Here is a 17,309-nt window from a genome sequence, read left to right on the forward strand (position 1 = left end):
CACACACTAACAGCTCAGCTCACTGCTGAGAGACACTGTCAAACTTTTCCAAGGACGGCAGCCGTTACCTTGCTGCTCTTTGTTACTTATTTATTAGAGAAGATGTAACTCTGAGGGATAAAACTGTTTGTGCTGGATGTGCAGAGTTCTCACACTTTTTAATTCAACACACAGGAAGCTGTGTGGTGACCTGAGCCATGACCAAGAATCAAAACCTGCAGTTCCTCTAATGTCCACTAGAGGCTGGCTCCAACAGTGACTCAGTCCCCTCAGACCTCAGTGTTAACATGTCCGACTGTACAACAGAATCAGTCCCTCCATGATGTGATGCTGCCACCACAAAAATCAGTCAGCCAATCCCGGTGAACTCTGTACGACCAACAATTCTGTCCAATCACCACAACTTCAACACATCCTCACTGTGACCTCGTCACATGTCCACGTTTGGTCATGGACTTTCCACGTCCACATATGACGTCCAAGGTACCCTGGGTGTGTTGGTTGTTGACGTTCTGGGACGCCGTGTCAACTTCAGCCTGTTACATGCATTGTCTGTTTTCAAAATACACTTCTGTTTTCACAGGAAATGTACAGTTTGCATACAGTCTCTTTCAAAATAAAAGCACTACATCAGTACAACACTGAGAATGAACTTATTTTCCTGCAATAACAAAAGCACGTGGTTACGGAAAAAAAAGTGAAAGTCTGTGGTTGTTGGAGTGATGCACTATCAACTATCTGCTGCTCTGTGACGAGCCTGAGCAGTGAGACGATTACAAAAATGACTCAACTGATGTGATGTTGTGTTTCAGTCAGCAGTGACGTGATAACAACAGTAACGTAACAAGTTGTTTGGTTTTGGAGTAACTGTGATATTAATACTGACATTTCATGAGTAATTAGTTACACTACTTGTTACTTTCCTGTTGTTTAATTTATGGTGGTCTGAATATGAACAGTTTATGAGTCACATCTGAGCTGTGATAAACCTGATGAGGAGAGTTTTGACCGTAGCTCTGACAGAAACATTTCCCTCAGAGTTTGAGAGTGAAGGTCAGCGCAGGGAGTAATGATGTCAGGTGATGTATGGACTGCAGCAGAATATATCTCACATGTTAAACTTTATGATTATGGAGCCATAAATGATTTGGAAAGTGACCATTTGCATCTTTAAGACTCACTCAAACCATAAATCAAGTAAAAAAGTCCAGAGAGGAGAAAATAAAGTCGCTCTATGTCAGAGATGATGATCGTTCTCCCACACTGAGTTTATCACAGCTCACACTGAGCCAACGACTCTACGACCACCTGCTGCACGTGTATGAAGAACAAATAGAATGTTTTATTTCAGTAAACAGAGGTAGATCCTCAGTGATGAAGGATTTAGACTGAGTGGAAAGAATGATTTGATCGTCTCCGCTGGCAGCACCGTGTGATGTGATTCAAATATCAGAGACGTCCTAAACTGTCGAGCAAAAAAACGAAATAATGTGCGAACAAAAAACTAAATGTGTTTTCATTTAAAAACAGGTCACATTAGTCTTCAGTCAAACACACAGCTACACATGAAGCCGCCCACACAGCTTCCTCCTCCTCCTCCTCTGGTTCCCACCAGCTAGGTAATAAAAAAGTTAATCTGAGGAGGAGTTATGTCGACAGTTTAAATGCAGATCACGACCCAAGCTTCAGTCCTCGACAGCTCCTGTCAGTGTGACTGAACACAGAACCAGGACCGACACATCCACCATCAGAGCGCCGTTTATCAGCAGCAGAGACACAGATGGAGTCACACATTCATCACTCCATTATTACAACGTTATCTCTATGAAACGACACCATTCATCCTGTCATGTTACCTTTTTATAAACAGACTGAGCTTCACACACTGTGACATGAGGAGCTGCTCAGTGCGATACAGTCTCACTTTCCTTCCTCTCATTCTGTCACTGACGACGATCTGCTGCCAAACTCCACTTGCGGAGACTTGAGGAAAGTAATCCTCTGTGAACAAAGCAAACATTCACACACCCTGTGATGCCGACAGGTTTCAGTGTGCTGAGTCTCAGACACACAGCAGCTGATCTGAGCGGCTCCAATAAACTCTGACAAATTATAACTAATTAAACAAATCAAATCCCACCTCTGGAACACAAACACACCTGAGCTGAGTTTAGACAGCACCAAAACAATCGACCCACTGTCAGGTAAAGCACCTGTAGGAACTGAGTCTACATTACAGCTACTGAGATGTTTAACCCATCCTGACCTGGCTGATGTGTTCGCTTCAGTTCATGCTACAGTTTCCCTTCTGGTGCGATGTGCTCAGACAACGACCTGCAGCTCAGAATAATCATCCTATTGATTCATGCCAGCACACGTGACGTTAAATAAATGTAAGGTAAGGTCACAATGACCTCTGACCACCAAATTCTAATCAGTTCATCATTGAGTCTAAATGGACGTTTGTGCCAGGAAATTTCAAACATCCCTTTAGGCATTCTTGAGATATTGTGTTAATGAGAATGAGATGGATACAAAGACAACGTGACCTTGACCTTTAACCCCAAAAATCTAACTAGTTTATCATTGAGTCTGATTGGACGTTTGTGCCACTTTTTAAAAAAAATCCTCTCAAGATGGTCTTAAGCTATTATGTTCACGAGAATGAAGTGGTTGCACATACAGACAGACCGACCGATGGACGTACAACCTGAAAACGCGCCTGGCTGCGTGGAGACATAATAAAAACTAAATATGTCACTTTAAATGTAAATGTGTTCTGAGCGTCGGCACCACAGTGAAGCTTTGTGCCTGTTTCTGATGAGCAGAAGGTGGAAGAAGGTAAATTGGATCAAATCTAATGTCACTGTCCATATTGTGACATCAATATGTTATGATTATATATTATTATGAAGTGAGTTTAAACGTGGTGCAGATGCAGCTGAGTCTGTGTCTCACTCTGATAAATACAGTCCTGTGTTTCATCACACTGAGGCTATAAATCCTGGAAAAATCCAATATTACCATGAAGCAACGTGGCTCATCGCCCACAGTGGCCTCGTAAAGCGCACACACACACACACACACACACACACACACACACACACACACACACCAGCAGCTCCGTGTACAGTAACACACACATTAAGATGCTTTCTATGAATTCATCCTGCGACTCAATGAGCCAGCAGGGAGACGACAATGGGAGCAGCCATGGATGTCTTCTAATGAAACACCTTTTAAATCTGGCTTAATATGCCGCCAGCACTGCTCTGCACACACACACACACACACACGCACACACACACACACACACACACACACACACTGCACAAATTCAGAGACAGAGGAAGTTCACTGTAGTCGTCGTTCAGCTCGAAGGCATTCATGTTTGTCAAACTAACTGTGCAGAATAATAAAGTGACGTTTTACACTCTGTCAACTCTCCACCAACAAATATCACTTTTTAAAAAAACTAGAATCCCCACCCTGTGGTTATGACTCCGCCCACCAGTCCACCCTGTGGTTATGACTCCGCCCACCAGTCCACCCTGTGGTTATGACCCCGCCCACCAGTCCACCCTGTGGTTATGACTCCGCCCACCAGTCCACCCTGTGGTTGTATGACTCCGCCCACCAGTCCAGTGTCTCTGACAGTCTCCATCCATGTCAGTGAAAATATGGATGCTTCACACACAGAAGATCTATACAATCAGCACAGTTTCAAGATTAGAGTCACCAATTCAGAATCACTGAACACACACACATCGCAGTGACAGTTTATGCTTCATTCTGCTGAAAAACAAACTGAACTGAGAACAGGAAACCGAGAGGAAGACTTCAGGTAAAGAAATCCAGACAGTAAAATACAGGATCATATCAACACACAACAGAAGGTTAAATGTAAAATGTACAAAACAGAGCAGCAGCAGCATGAAGCCCCCATGTGACGGTTTGTTTCAGCAACACACAGTCAGCAGGGCGACGACTCAGGACGCTCTCTATGAAACTGAGCCACCACCAGCCAGAGGGGACGCACACACACACCACTGTCATTACAGAACATTGAGATCAGAATACACACACACACACACGCACGCACGCACGCACACACACAGTAAAAATCATTCAGAGCTGCTGAGGAAAGAAATCAGGTCTTAACCTTCATCAGAGACACGAACAACCACTTCCTGTTATTTTATCAGCACACAGTCGTCGTCCGTCTTCAAGGATTCAGCTGCTTCATCCTCTGAAGTGTTTGTTCACATGTCCATTTTCTAAAGGTCACACAGTCGTCACTGTTCAGGAGGAAGACTACAGGAAGACTCTGTGACTGCTCACAGGAAACACTCTGCACACCTGTGAATGATCCTGAGGACGACTGTGATGATGATGATGATGATGATGATGATGATGATGATGTTGGAAACGAGGTCAGACCAGATGCAGATCATCATTTATGTCCAGTGTCAAAGAGCCAATCCTGAGAGTGTTTACAGAGGACAGGGACACAGATCAGTGATGTCACAGTGAGGACACTTTCCCTGCAGGTAATAAACTATATTCATTAATGACACTTCCTGTGTGCAGAGCTCTGACTCTGATCTACACTTTACTTTAAACAGAACAGGGACAGTCGGTGTGGCTGTGAGAAGCTTTTGGGTGGTGGCTCCCTCCTCCTCTTCATCTTCCTCCTCTCTCTCACTCTCCACCTCAGGATGACCACCTCCTTCTCTGTCCTCAGTCTCCTCAACATTCAGGTGGTCATCACTGCAGTAGGCGGGTCCATGAGTGTTGGGTAAGGTGTGACTTTGCTCCTGTCAGAGCTGAGAGCACTTCAGACTGTCCCGTCATTACAGGCCAAAAATAACATGTCCAGGCTGCTCACAGGGACCTTCGTGCCATCAGGGACGTTCGTGCCATCAGGGACGTTTGTGCCATAAGGGACGTTCATGCCATCAGTGACGTTTGTGCCATCAGGGACGTTTGTGCCATCAGGGACGTTCGTGCCATCAGAGACGTTCGTGCCATCAGTGACGTTTGTGCCATCAGGGACGTTCGTGCCATCAGGGACGTTCGTGCCATCAGGGACGTTCGTGTCATCAGTGACGTTCGTGCCATCAGGGACGTTCGTGCCATCAGTGACGTTTGTGCCATCAGGGACATTCGTGCCATCAGGGACGTTTGTGCCATCAGGGACGTTTGTGCCATCAGTGACGTTCGTGCCATCAGGGACGTTCGTGCCATCAGGGACGTTTGTGCCATCAGTGACGTTTGTGCCATCAGGGACGTTTATGCCATCAGGGATGTTCGTGCCATCAGGGACATTCGTGCCATCAGGGACGTTCGTGCCATCAGGGACGTTTGTGCTATCAGGGACGTTCATGCCATCAGTGACGTTCGTGCCATCAGGGACGTTTGTGCCATCAGGGACGTTTGTGCCATCAGTGGAGTTCATGTCATGGATTTATCAGTGACTGACAATCACCTGAAGGCGAGTAAATACGACCTGGTACTTCCTGACTTTATGACTTAACGAGGAAACCTGAACGCACCGTGAGCAGCAGCAGCAGACTGTGACACACTGACAGCTCTGACACCACGTGAGACAGAGAGGAGGACATGAGAAGTCTGAACATATAACATGAAAATATTCACATCTGAAGACACGACGCACAGCAGACTGAGCTCTTCACTGTTCTCCAGAGGACAGACGAGGCGTCACATCCATCCTGTCCTCCATCTTTAATCATCAGGAACTTCTACTCTGAGACTCTTTATTCAAATCGTAGCGTGACAAACGTGTTCATGCGACAGGGGAAGTGTTCATGTGACAGGGGAAATGTTCATGTGACAGGGGAAATGTTCAAGGATAACGTCCTGAGGTCCTTTCATCATGTCAAGACAAATCTTATCTCCCTAAAAATCACTTGTTCATATATTTACGATCAAGGCCTTTTATTAACTGGCCTTTAAAACCTGGCGATGAAGGACACCTCCATCTACAGAGAGACAGGAGAGTTTGTCCCTGAGCTGATTGTGTAATATCCATTTTCAATATTTTACTCTCATGACAATGTGACACAACCACATTGTCATGTAACTGTGAGGCAGACTGGGATAATGAATACAGTGAAGACAGGCAGGAGGCCGTACGTCTTGTGCCATCAACCTTCACTTGCAACAGGCTCACAGAACTCCAATATAAATATAACACAGGCTCCGTATAGCTCCTGTTACCCTCCACAGGGTCTCTCAAACTATCGGTCCCATCTGCTGAAACAGACCTTTGGTGAGTACAGTCTGATCCCCAGATACTCGTGTCACATTGAGCTGTGTGGGATCTTAAGGACGACAATAAGACAGGACACAGAGCTATTCTTCCTGCCCTCAGAAGAAGCAACACTCTACAATAATCAGAATAAATTGCTGGACAAACTTTTCTTCTTGCTCGTAACTGCATCCTGTTGAAACTGATTACAGACTGTCCACCCACAGTAACAGTGTGGTACAGATTATCAGTGTCTCACCTCAGAAAAGAATAAGTGCTGTCCTCAGGGACGATGGGGACATATATCTTAAGAGTCCTTTCCTAAATTATTAACCACCTGCACTTAAACAAACTCTGTTAAAAGACCGATCCCTCAGAGTGGAGGCAAACTGAGCCTCGTGCCTCCAGAGAGTTCCTAAATACTTGTTTCCCGATACGTCTCAGATCATCTTGTGCCAGTTGCTGTCACTGAGAATGTTCTTCACTGTAAGGATACCGTCAGTGTCAATACTGTTGGAGGAAACCGCTGCAGCATATTGTCCTGATATTTAGAGTGGTGATATTGAATCAATACTCGGAAGTATCGATCTTTTATTATAGACATTATTCATTTTTACAAATCCATATTTTAATCCAACTTTTGGTCCTAGAAGAATAAAATCAGTTGCTTTTCAGTCGACTAAAGAAATCAGAAATGTGCCGTCTGCGTTTAAATCAAACGTCTGGACACATTTTGGATGTTTACCACAGAAGGAGGACTTGGATATGACACATGTGATTTACAGCAGTGACATATGAGAATAAAATACTCTGTAGTACTTCGAACATGAGGGCTGACCTCACAGGCCACCATCCAGACATAGCATTAGCTGCTGACGGCCAAGCTAACGCTAAACATCTCCCAACACTGGACACGCTGAGCTCGACACAACTACCATCAGAAAATAACACAGTCCATCACCTACTTCCTGTTCAAAGATCTGCGTCCATACAGCGCTGCTGAAACCAAGGCTTTTGTTACATGCTACAAACACGTGAACCCAGTATGTGACTCCGCCCCCACGTTCTTTCACAACACCTCCATCTTTGTTTTGATGAACTTCCTGCCAAATGCTGCTGACTGATTCAGGAGGATTCAGTGACGTGTATCAGTGAGGATTACAGATTACAGATTACAACCAGTTGAAACTTCTCCTGGTTAGAATTCCTTCAGTGTTGATTGTTGAGGAGCTGAATTATCCTCAGAGTCTCTTCCTCTCAGAAACAAACAGGTGCATAAAACTCAGGACTGAAACTGTGCGTATGCACAAAGGCAGAAATGTGCAGACTTGATGTTTTCATCAGATTTATAAAGACGAGCGTTAGTCTGACTCTGTTTTATAATTTTCTTTCATTAAGCCATGAGCGCACGAGCCTCATTTCCATTCCCTCAGATCGCCACAGATGGACGTAGAAACACCTTTAAACATTCGTTAGCATATTGATACCTGTGTCCCTCCACTGCTCATTAAACAATGAGCAATAAGATAAAGAAGAAGAGCACTGGCGAGTCTCCAGCAGTGCTGGGGCAGCTGGATGTGAGCACAGCTGTGGTGATTTGTAGCGTCCATCCCACTAATTAATTACATTTCTGCAAAACCATCACGGTGGTAAAATCTCCATCATTATGATAATTAAACATCAGGAAGACAATCGATGATTCATTCAGAGCGCTCGTGTTCAAACTGACTTTACAGAGAGCTCCACAGGATAAGAAACTATTACCCACAGAGATGAATGCAAATAAAAATAATGATGCATCACTCATTAATTATTTAAAATTAAATGTATAAATGTGCCTCTGACTGATATCTGACAGAACGCTGTGCAGTGAAAATAATAACATTTGCTAAACAACCTAAAAACACTGTTTTCTGTCTTTCAGCTTAAATTTAGTCTCCTCATCATCATCTCAGCTGAAACTGTGTGTACAGCTGCTCAGAGGAGTCTTCCTTTATAGATATTAGGGATGCACGATAACGTCAGCATGTCATTACGATCAGCTGATATCAGCCAACATGTTATTTCTTATTTATCACAATGACAGAATATTACAGACACTGAACAGTGTGTCATGTCTCCGTCACCATCACAGTCTGTATGTTTAATATGATGTTAATTCATCTACAACAGAGACTTGATGATGATCACTGACATCAGGAGGGAAAAAGATGATATATTGATGTCAGCTATCGGCCAAAAAGGTTGGTATATATAAGCACATCAGATATTAGCAAAAAATCCAATATCATGCATCCCTAATAACTATCTGTATATGTGTGAGAGAGATTATAATCTGACACTCTGGAGCTTCACAGTCACCTCCTCAGATTGTGTGTTCAGAGATGAAGCAAATATAAATATGAAGAGTAACTGAAGCAGTTTGCAGCACAGTGTTCTCTAATGAATAATAATCAATAATGAAATGATGGTCACAGGCCTGGTTTGAACACGTCTCCTCTCTGAGCTGTGACTAACATGTCATCAGTCTCAGGTGGAGGTTTCCTCACACACACACACACACACACACACACACAAGATGATAATCAGTCCTCTGTCTCCATCTTGTGGTTAAAAACAGACACAACATCACAGAGAGTCTCATCTTGACATTTTGCTGCATGAGTTCAGAAAATAAAAACATGATGTCATGACATGTGACGTGAGAACTGATGATGATGATGATGATGAGTCACATTAAATGATCACTGATCAGCCAACACATTAAACTCATCGACAGGTGAAATAAATAACACTCATCACCTCGTCACAATCCAGCGTTGTGCTGATAACCCTTTGGTCCTGATGGTCATGTGGACGCCACCTGACAGGCTCCACCCACCCAAACACCGTTACAGACCAAGTACCCCTCCTCATGGCAGCAACACTCCCTGAAGGCAGCTCGTCTAACCCCACATTCAGGTTCACCAGCTGTCCAGAGTGAGAGGAGACAGACGAAGTGACGAACTGCCTTCCCACATCAAAACTACATTTGAATAGTGCTGCACGATTTGATAAAAATGTGCGATTGCGATTTGAGTGGACAATATCACGATTTGCGATTGCGATTACAATATAATAAATAAATGGTATCATGAGTCTTGTTGCTTGATTCAGTGTTTCCCCTACATTATATCAGGGGGCACTGACCTGACAGAGTTATTGTTATGGACAGACAGTGTGTCAATGACCATCAACAGACTGAGCACAGTCAAACACGCTGCAGCACGACACTGCACACACAGCGGAGCGAGCCTGCGTTGCGTTCAGGCGTTGTCACGTAAATGACAAATTCCAGCACGCCATAGCACAACACAGCAGCATGTCAAGTGGGCCGAGCCCGAGCAAAGTTGCTCAATTTTTCATTTGTTATAACTTATTATATAGTTTGTTATGGAGTCCATGATTTCCCTGTGACACTTACAGATGTTTGCGTAACTGTGCTTGGATGTTGTTTTATGAGGCTCTGGTGTCTTTCAGTTGTCTCTTTGTCTTTAACGTTACTCGGCTCGTCTTTCTCTCACATGCACTCTTCCTACTTTTCTCTGTGCTGTCTCAAGTGCTGATACAGATTGGTCGTGTTGCCGCGGGACGTGGCGACTTCATACGTGACCATACGTGCTGCACACACCAGGATAGCTTGTGGGCGTGATGTCAACAAACTCCACACACTACAGGAGGCAGTCACGTTCACAGACACACACGTTAACATTTATTTACATTAAATCGTAAATCGCAGCCTTTTATGTGGTTATGTAATCGCACAGCCTGACATCGCGATTGCGGTTAGATTAATCATGCAGCACTATATTTGAAATAATATTTTTGTCTCCCACGTCACATCTGTGATAATTCAGTGAAACAACAGTAGCCATGTTTCCATCAGCCTGTTTAGATGCACATCTAGAAGTATCGCATCAGAAAATTATGATGGAAACGGCAAAATTCAAATTAAAATCCCCTGATTCGCACAAACTGAAATACGCTCGCTTTAGCCGGGTTTCGGTTGATTCGAAAAATGTTGATTCACAAAACGGGGGATGGAAACAGTTATGTTCGAATTAAGTGTGACGTAGCGCACCTCTCTCCATGGTGATATCCACACTCCGCGTCAGGAAGGCGGTAATGCATTTACAAGCTGGTTGCCAACCGCCAGAAAACGTAGAAGAAGAAGAATGCGAGACTTGTTTTGTTTCTGGTTCTGTGGAAAACTCGCACGAGTTCGTAGTTTTCACCAAAGTCTGTACATTTAATGGAAACACACAGGATTCGTATTTCTTTTAATGCGCATTTCCCAATGATTCCAGTCACTTTTTGATGGAAACACAGCTCCTGACATGCAGTCTGTGGGGCTGTGGTACGTACAGAGCACAGAGGAGGAGCACAGAGCTGCATGCATCTGTTCTCTGGGATTCTTTAAGAATATTTAAAGTTAATTTAGAAGAGAGTTATCCTGATTGTTGCAACTGAACAAAGGCAGGTTGTTGGTTTATTATTTTATTTATTCAGAGAATAGGTTTTTTCAGTTTTGTGTACAGATGTGTTGATTCAGACGTGTCACTGCTCATTGCTGTGCACTAACTACTGTGTGTATACTGAGGCCTCGAGGTGCTGACTGAGAGGAACCTCCAGCAGGGAGCTCTGTGTGTGCACATGTTTTTCTGTATGTATTTATTTATGTTTGGGGTTTTTTGCCCAAACCGATGTCCTTTTTTTTCCCCACCTGAGCGCCTGCGCTGCAAAATGTCCGTGCACGGCCCTGATTATAAGCGCTACTGAAGAACTGTTAAAATGGCTTCTCACCTTTTGGCAACTGTCAAAAAATGTATTGTGATGAGGTCAGAGCTGCATCACCTGCTGGACTGTGAGAAGTGGAACATTTTATTCACTGTGTGGAGAATCTGCCATATGATGACACCCCATATATGACATATATGACCTATGTCTGCATGTTCACTGTGTTCTCACCACACTAGTGTTTCATTGATCACGCAGCTGTGGGTAACACGACCCTGTGTCTCAATAATGTTAGTTATTACACTGTCAGTTTGAGACTGTATGTTCAGAAAAACTAAAATAGAACATTCAAATAAAAGGACTTGTGTCAGTGTGACGGCGGGAAAGCTTCAAAATGCACCTGACAACAACCAAAGACCAAAGAAGAGTTTAGAAACCATCAACAGTCTGATCTGAACACACACACATTCATCAGTCATTAGCATGTTAGCTAACAGCAGCTACTTAGCTTGTGGGAGTGACGCAGTCCTCCTCAGTGGACAGGTGTCTCAGTGGACAGGTGGTCCTGGAGGACAGACACTCCTCAGTTTAACTGTTTTCAGTCCTCAGACGGTGAAAATCATCCGGACACAGTTATTTGCTCTGAACATACATGACGGGACTGTTAGCATGTTAGCTAACATACGAAATGTTAACGGCAGACTAACGTCAGGTGTTTCACTAACGGCAGCGTAACGGGGGAGTGGGCGGGGTTTAACCACTCCAAATAAACCGCGAAAAACGTCCCTCCACTAGGCCCCGCCCCCTTAGTTACCGTTGTCATGCATTTTTGGCTAACATGGAGCTAACATGTAGCATGCTAACAGCACCGCTAATGATCAGGCCCAAACTGAACCTGTGGGTTTTTTAATAGTTTTCAGTGTTTGATCCAAAATGAAAATCTTTTTTTTTTTGTTCCTCTGGTGACTGATCGACAATATTAATGTATGATAATTGTTTTTGATCCAAAATAACTTCACACAACACATTAGAAGGACCTGACGCAGGCTGAAGGAACGACTGAGTCTCATGGGGATCGGTCACACGTTAGGAAATCTTCATCACACATAAAGAGCAGATAAAACATATATGAGCCGTGCCGTATGAGACGTGCAGTCATGACGCACACAGACTGAGCACGTGTATGTTCTCCAGAGGACGATGACGTCACATCACAGTCAGATCTTAATGTCACCACACACTGTGGGTTGAGCCAGTGTGCTTTGATTTTAAAGGAACCTTTTGTGCTTTTCCTCATGTTGTGTCTTATATATTGTGTCTACCTTAAAGGGACAGTTGAGAGTTATTGCAGTGTGGCTGTGTGAGGTATTTATCCACAGTCAGTGTGTTACAGGTGTCGGTCAGTACACCCTCAGTTACGAGAAACAGGCAGGAGTCTGACATGAAGCTAAACAATGTCCTGCTGAGGACGGGTCAGAAACAAAATGTATTTTAGACACCTCAATAAATGAATGTCAGTTTAGGTGTCCTTTATATTGAGATTATTGTCACAGCTTCACCTTTCTGTCAGACAGCCTGATCCAACAGGAAACGGAAGTCGTTATATCTCTCTCTTCACAGCCAGACTCCATTAATAAAAGCAGTGATTTAACACCAGTGAACTCAGGAGCTGCTGGTCTGCTGCTGCCTCCATCAGTTAGTGTGTTTTTGTCACTGTGACTTTGGTGTTTAAAGGGTTAATTCAGATTCACCAAAGACACACAGTGACACAAACACACTAACTGATGGAGGCAGCAGCAGACCAGCAGCTCCTGAGTTCACTGGTGTTAAATCACTGGTTTTATTAATGGAGTCTGGCTGTGAAGAGAGCAGAGATGATGTTAACAGCTCTCCTGTTGGATCAGGCTGTCTGACAGAAAAGTAAAGCACTGAAAATACTCTCAATATATCGAACACTTAAACAGACATTGATCTTTTTAGTGTGGGACTTTTTCCAGGTGTCTAAAATACGTTTAACTGCTGACTAACACCCACTGTATGTAACACATCACTGTGGATAAATAACTCACACAACCACACTTGAATAAATCTGAACTGTCTGTTAACAATGCACAACCTGGTTGTATCCACGATATGTGTTAAAATGACATGCTGCCAACATGAAAACAAAACTAATGTTAATGTTATTAATTAAACTACCAAACAGCTGCAACATGAGAATATTGTTTACAGGTGTCAGACAGTTACAGTTAAAGCTTTTAAAGACCTTTTCAAAAGTGCATTTTAACCAAATTAGGACAGACTGGTGAATAAATCATGTTTCACTTATTAAAGCGTCGCAGGTCAGTAGTATATCTGTGGTCCTGTGCAGAGGTCAGTGTCATGATGGAATATGATTATTAGACTGAGTTAAGTCGATCTACATTTTGCCAACAGGTCAGAAGGAAAATCACAGTATTATAGTTTTTTAAAGGTTTGGACTTTTACACAGAAAGGCTTCAGTAATTTTCACAAAATTAAATTCAAATGAAATGAAATTAGATAAAATCAGTTAAAACCTCACAACTTCAAATTTAAGACTATTTAATGACTTTTAAGGCCTCACTGTTGTTACACTGAATTTAAGACTTTTTAAGGACCTACAATCACCCTGTATAAAACAATCCATAAATATAAATGTATTTTAAAATGGAGCACTCAGCATTCTGACGTTGACTTTGTAACTGGAGTATTTTTCCTGATAATACTTTCTTTAATCCACAGTGATGTGCTGGTGATGGACTCAGCGCTTCACAATCTGCAGAGAGACTTTCTTTAACATAACTCCAGCGTTTATAAAGTGTTGCATGAACCCAGGAGGAGGAATTATCTGAGGATCACTTCAGTTTAATGAAGGTTTAAACTCATCAATAAACCACAGCTCAGTCAGATCGTTTCTGTTTTATCATTTTAATACATTATCTTTGATGAGAGGAGCTGCTTCAAGTCTCATCACAAACCCCACTGATGTGGCAGAAACAAATGCGGAAGAGGGAGAGAGAGAGAGAGAGAGAGAGAGAGACGCTGACTGAAACTGAGGAGGAGAAATCTGCATCTCAGCTGTGATGAAGAGCAAGTCTGTCATCGACTCCGTGGTTTCACCTTGTTGCTTCACACAGAAACAGAAACATAAAACCAACCGTACAAACATGACGCTGAGAGAACGTGAGGAGAAGACTGTGATCTGATGGACGTCAGGGTTCAGTTACTCCTCTTCTGTAAACTACATCTTATTCATCACTGATTAATGTCGCAGTTAATTGTTCTTATTTTCATAAGACTGAAGAAGTTTTCTGTCACAATTCAGCATCTTTAACCAAAAACAAAAAAACACTTGGACAAATAACAAAGAAGATTCTATATAAAACCCAAAAAGCTGCTCAGACACCTGCAGGGAGAACAAACATTTCAGTCTAAAGGTTGTTCAGTTTCATCTGCTCGTACACTCAACTCTGACTAGTGGCTTCATCCTACTGTGACATGTTAGAGTCGTGGTAATTAGTAAGAGCTTCATCATCATCATCATCATCATCATGTAGCAGACTTTAAACAGTTTGATTACATGTGACACATTAGTTTGTGTCGTTGTCTTTTAGAGACGTGGCGATTTAAAGTGACAGTATTTAGATCAGTGTAAGTTTGCTCTGTGTCCTGTCTGTAACTGTAAAATATAAAGTCAGGATTCAACTCCATGTGTCCACGTGGTGTTTGATCGTTCAACAGGGACGAGTGAGTACACCATCATCAGTGTCTGTATCTGTTCTCAGAGTGGGTGGAGTTTATGACAGAAGAGGGTGGGGTTTCAATTGAAGTGGGCAGGGCTAATCAGATTATATTGATTTGTATGGATCAGAAGTTTCAATATTTACTACCAGTGAGAAAAGTATTTACAGAGCAGCTGATCAGAGGAACAGATTAAACATGAGCCATCACCAGTACAGATAGTGACAGGTTTTACTCATATAATATTCATATAAAGTACATTTTCTGCTACACAAACTGGTTTCATGAGTATTTGGCTCAGCCCTGGTGTTCAGTTAAACAGCAAACTGAGACTGAGGCTGAGACGTGCTCGGCTCAGTCACCAGAGGAAAGTGTTGGCAGCAAATACACAACATGTGTAACACTCAGAGGAAACGAGGATCCACGACAGAAAATGTACTTTTCTGGTTTCTGCTTTTCTTGGAGACGAAACTTGTCTGAGTTCAGACCTGAAATCAGATCAGTTATTAGCTCAATGTATGAAACTGTGACAGGTTCAAAAATTGAAACAACTTTTCAGGAACATCTGTGTGTTTCCACTTCAATCATCTGGTCCTGACTGTTTAAATAAAGTTTGGCCTGGTTGAAATTTGAGGTTTAATAATATCAGACTGGACTCAACAGGTGAAGTGCAGCGTGAACAGAGACAGGTGGAGTTAACCCTTACAGGGATTTCCTAAAACTGATGTACAGACTCAGACAGCAGCATCGTGGTGTGTTTATCTGCAGAGGCTCCGCCCCCTGACTGGAGTTTATTACTGTATGCTTATTTTGTCATGTTCAGGATGTTCCTGGTCACAGCGCTCAGATGGGGGCGGGACTTTAAAAGAAGGTAGCGACCAGGTGTCAGACTGTGAGCAGCAGGCGTCTGAGAGGAAGCTACAAATATCACAGACAGTGCTGATGAAAAAAAAATGTATATAGCGAGGTGAAACGCAGAGTGGACAAAGCTTGATCCAAAACAAGAGTGAGTCTGAGGTTGGTGACACTGAGGAAGAGGATGGGGATGAAGAGCGACACACAATTGGCCTGTTTTCTGTTGGACAGGAAGCTACCAGCTGTTAGCTAACGAGCTACGGCCGAGCAGACCAAAAAGAAACAGAGCACCACCTACACAATCAAACTCCATCGACAGCACAGACACACAGATCAGGTGTGTCAACAGGTGATCGCTCAGGTGTTTGTTCTGCACTGCTCTTACACTGACAACCAAAGAACAAGAAGGACACACACTGACACACTTCAGGATGGGTAAAGGAGAACTCTGCTTTTAACCTGGACCTTATTTTCATATCTCTGTCTCAGTGTCTGAAGGGAGCAACAATAACTGTGCTGACAGAGAGGCTGCAGCAGTGAAACAGGAAGTGATGTCAGAGTCTGTTCACTGACAGGATCAGACTGTTACCCTGAGTGTCTGACACCATCATGAAAGGATCCCTCCCTGTACCTTCTCCTTGTTCAGTCTGTTTTGTATCCAAGTCTCACTGATGAGAAGTCTCATGCTGAAGTCTCGCCAGAGGGGAGGTGCTGCAGGAGGAGAACACTAGTGAGAGGAGAGGTGGTGACAGTCTGTTGTGTTGGAGTAAAGACAGTGAGTCTTACTCTTCTCTAAAAGGTTTTCAGTATCATGGCTGAATATTCAGCTGATTCTGACGGTGTGAAAAAGTCTGTGAGATTTTAGAACAAGTCCTCTCCTCTAGTGAGACTGAAACAAGTGAAAGATACAGACAGACTTTCATGTGTCTGTAGACTCTTCTCTGTGATGACTCCAGACACTCATGATAACAATCAGGGGCTGTATTCACAACCAGTCGCTCCTGGTGATAAAATTATAAAAAAAATTCTTAGAAAAAAAGAGTCTTAAAGTTCAGACAGATCCTGTAAAGATAAAAGTTATTTACAAGCATCTCAGGCCTTAAAGTAAAAACTGTTGGGAGCAGGGAGGAGGAGTTTAAGAGGAGTAAGAGTTTCTTGAGAGGAGGAGAAAACGCCAGAAAGACAAAGAGGTTGGAGAAATATTCTCCAAACACTGGAGGAGAGTGAGGGACTAAAACACTACAGATCACATGGTGCAGAGATGATTGTGATCGATCTCATTAGGGATGAGCTCAAACGAGGCCAAAAGGGCGACCAATCAACAGGGTCGACCACACCTCCTCACTGAGGTCACAGTTTCTGCTGCTCTGAGAATTTTACTGAAACACCCCTAAAGCAGGATTTATACTTCTACACTGTGGCCTGACGTGGACCTCCCCAGAGATGTAACCACATGTCACAGTGATGCAGACCTCCTGTCTGTCTCTGTAAGCTGAAACCATTTCCCTCAGTGGAAACAAAGCTTTGATTTACTTTAATTTCACAGATAAGAAACAATAAATAGTGAAGACAATAAAGCCTCCACACACTGTGTGTGATTTATCCTGGCTGAAATATGAGCAGAGGAAATCTCTGCTAGCTGCTA

The sequence above is a fragment of the Epinephelus moara genome, chromosome 4, assembly GCF_006386435.1.
Source record: "Epinephelus moara isolate mb chromosome 4, YSFRI_EMoa_1.0, whole genome shotgun sequence".
NCBI lineage: Eukaryota > Metazoa > Chordata > Actinopteri > Perciformes > Serranidae > Epinephelus > Epinephelus moara.